General features: G+C 39.8%; 1 non-coding gene across 1 annotated transcript; it reads left to right on the forward strand.

The window, feature by feature from the left end:
• Positions 1–542: 542 nt before the first annotated feature.
• Positions 543–615, forward strand: Trnav-uac (transfer RNA valine (anticodon UAC)). Its single transcript has one exon. It is a non-coding gene; the product is annotated as a tRNA-Val (tRNA).
• The last annotated feature ends 2,861 nt before the right edge of the window (positions 616–3,476 follow it).

The following is a 3,476-nucleotide window of genomic DNA, read 5'->3' on the forward strand; positions in this document are numbered from 1 at the left end:
TCTTAAGTTACTACATTATGTTGGAAAATTGGACTGCTCTGATGACTAGACCAATTTACTAGACCAACAACGCACTGGTTTCCAAATCAGGCAGCTCTTCATAGACTTTTTCTTCTATAGGGATGTTCTGGGGTCAGTGTCTTGTTCAGGCATGTTGGTGGAGCATGCAGTTTTAAATGACATGGTCAGCATGGGGGACACTCGTTAACGGAAAATTTCTATCCTCCCAATGTTCACCTTCCAGAATATATTTGAAACCAATGCAGGATCGAAAAACAAGAAAATGAAACTCGCTGATAAAATGATACAATTTTTTTTAAAGTAAAGTAACCTTTCAGACATACGATTAAAATACATTTTATCCCTTGCAAAGTACTTTGATCGGGGGTCCTCACCTCCCACGGTCAAGACGTTGCGCCACAGTTGAGAAACGCTGGTTGAATCGATAAGTGCGATTGTATTTTTTTTTTATAAAGCAGACACGTTGATTAGCAAATTTACATACATTGAATATCATTTAAATTTCTTCATATGGAGTGTTAGGTTCTGTGGTGTAGTGGTTATCACGTCTGCTTTACACGCAGAAGGTCGCGAGTTCGAACCTCGCCAGAACCTCGGTAATCTTTTTATTGATTCTTTTAAAAGAAAATTATATAAATTGTACTTATTTTGAATAGAGAGAAGAGTGAATACTCTATTACATATTTTCATAAATGGAATCAGGTGCATTAATATTGAACTTTTTGGTGTAACCGGTGGACAGAGTCAAGGATAAACACGTGACTGGTATCAGCTTGATTGTCGTAAGATAATCTTTGTTGTAAAAATCTTTCCCCTTTCAGACCTTGTGATCTGATGATGTCAAAGGTCATCTGTTTCTATGGCCTACGGTTAACGAGGTTATCATGTGACCAGCGCAAATTCCAACCGCTCTTACTTTCTCAAACCTAAGGTACCCATTAGAGTTGTATGGAGTCATGGGCGTCCTAAAAATCCAGAAATTCAAAAATCCCTGATAAGCCCAGCTCGAATTTGTTTGAGCACAATTTGTAACGGCAACAAGCTCATCAGTTTGTCCAATAACGATGAATCAATGTACGGTAATAAAAGGGTTTTAATGAAATTACTTTCTTAATTGTTTTTTACGCTATAGTAAATAGCTAGAAATCTCTACTATATTTTTTTTTGTTCGGAATGTGGAAACTAGTTTCTACTCTAGTCTAAATAAAAAAAAAAAAAAAAAAAAAACACTTCTCGTTTTCTATAACATTCTCATCAACGTCTACAGTTCAACAGTTTACAACAGTAACTTTAAGAGAGGTCAGTGTCCATTTTCTGTCAAACTGTTAATATACCCCCAAGTTGACGGAAATGAGGTAGTTTCGGATCTCTTCTCTGTCACGTGGGTGTGTTGTTTACATTAATGACCTCATTGATTTCATTGTAATTTAAACATGAAAAAAGTCTAGATCTAGACATCTTTAAGTACTAAAAAGTATGTTACAATAATTCACTAATTTTTATGATTATTTAGTAGGACTACTAAATCTAGGCTAGCACTAAATCTAGATCTACATCTTATCATAGGAAAATATTGCCATTATTGCAATGTATAAGACTACAGTCACGTGACTTTTTATAAAGTAGGTCAGAGATTCTGAACTACCTCATTGTGGTCTTATGTATTTAGATTTAATGTTTGATGGTGTAATATATATATATAATGAGTCTAATAAAACACCTATTGTATTTGACCTGAAATGACCCATCCCCCCCTCCCTTTTCACGAATCACGTCTTCCCACTTAGTGACTGAGAGAGAGAGAGAGAGAGAGAGAACATTTAAAACGTATTGACACATATACAGTCATAATGGCACTTCAAGCAAGGTGTAGAAGTCCAAATTTGACCAGATTTTTGAGTGTAACAGGGAAAGGGCGAGTAAACGTACACTCTACCCTCCACAAACCCCCAGCCCACCCCCAAGTGGCTTAGATAGAGTTACGCCAGGTCAACGTGACGTACAGTGTAGACAACGAGATTAGTCTGACCACACACACCTTTTACTACGCACACTATTTCAACCGCACGAGGGATAACGATTACAGTGGGCAGCATCTCTTAAGTCAGACCTGGAACCTGACACCTTCATCCTCTTCCACTGCCCCTTCTAGACACACACTCACCCTTCTAGACACACACTCACCCTTCTAGACACACACTCTCCCTACTATACACACACTCACCCGTCTCAACTTCTACGGCCCTCTAGAATACTTAGTGTACTTCTCCAGCCTCTTCTACCGCCGCCACACACGCGCAAACACACACATTATTAAATGAACACTTGAACTCATCTATGTCTGCGCGCTCCCCTGCTGACGGGAGTCAAGGGCCTGGCTGTCATACAGTATGTTTACCCGTTCACGCTAAAGAGTGAACTCGGGGGGACCTGGTCGACACCTTATCCAAGGTGCTGCCTCCCTCTGCAAGTGTGGAGAGCTGAAGGGGAAGGGGTGCGTAAGGATTACGGCCCTTGACACCACTCGAACCATAAAAGAGAGAGAGAGAGAGAGAGAGATGCGGTAATGCTTTTTAGCAAGGGGAAGGAAGCGATGGTAGAATGAAAGATGACATTTATCAACGCAAGAAAATAGACTTGTCTTTAATGTAAACACGAGGTACTTAAGGCAAGGGTAAGAACTGAAATAGTAGAAACTGTCAATTTCACGGTATGGGCTTACTTCCCTTTATTCTAGTTTAGATTTTTGACCCACAAATACTTATGTCTACTTTGGTTTATAATAAATATTTAGAATTATTCCATTTACCTGTATATGAATATTTCTAAGCGTCTCTACTCTCTCTCTCTCTCTCTGTCTCTCTCTCTCCCTCCCTCTCTCCCCCCCCCCCCTCTCTCTCTCTCTCTCTCTCCCATCAATGATATTTCTCCTTCCTTTTCACTCCATCCACATCCCTCCCTCTCACATTTTGTTTGGTTCCATTCCATTGAAAAGTGATGAATTCCTGAAGAGAACAAAGGCGCTCCGTGTCCTGCCTGTAGAGGAGACTGCCTACTAATGATTACATTAGACCTCTAGGAGTGGTCATGAATTAGAAACATTCTTGTTGTTGTTTGTATAGAAAGAAACAGTTTATAAAGAAACAACTCCTTGGTCAGCTAAACAGAGAGAGTGCGAATGAGAAGTGAGATGTAGGGAAGAAGCAGAGAGAGAGAGAGAGAGAGAGAATGGGTGAGAGGAAGAACAAGAGGGAGAGAATAGAAAAGAAGTAGAGAGAGTGGGGGAAAGAGGAAGTGAGAATAGGGGAGAGGTTAAAGAGAGCGCCAGGGAGGAAGAGGAGGTGTACTATTATTCTTGATACAATGAATATTTACACACGCCTCCTTGTTCAAGGTTACCTAAATTAAAACAAAAACTCTACACAAACTTCGGTAAATCAATCATATCCTAGACG

The sequence above is a fragment of the Biomphalaria glabrata genome, chromosome 8 (assembly GCF_947242115.1).
Source record: "Biomphalaria glabrata chromosome 8, xgBioGlab47.1, whole genome shotgun sequence".
Lineage (NCBI taxonomy): Eukaryota > Metazoa > Mollusca > Gastropoda > Planorbidae > Biomphalaria > Biomphalaria glabrata.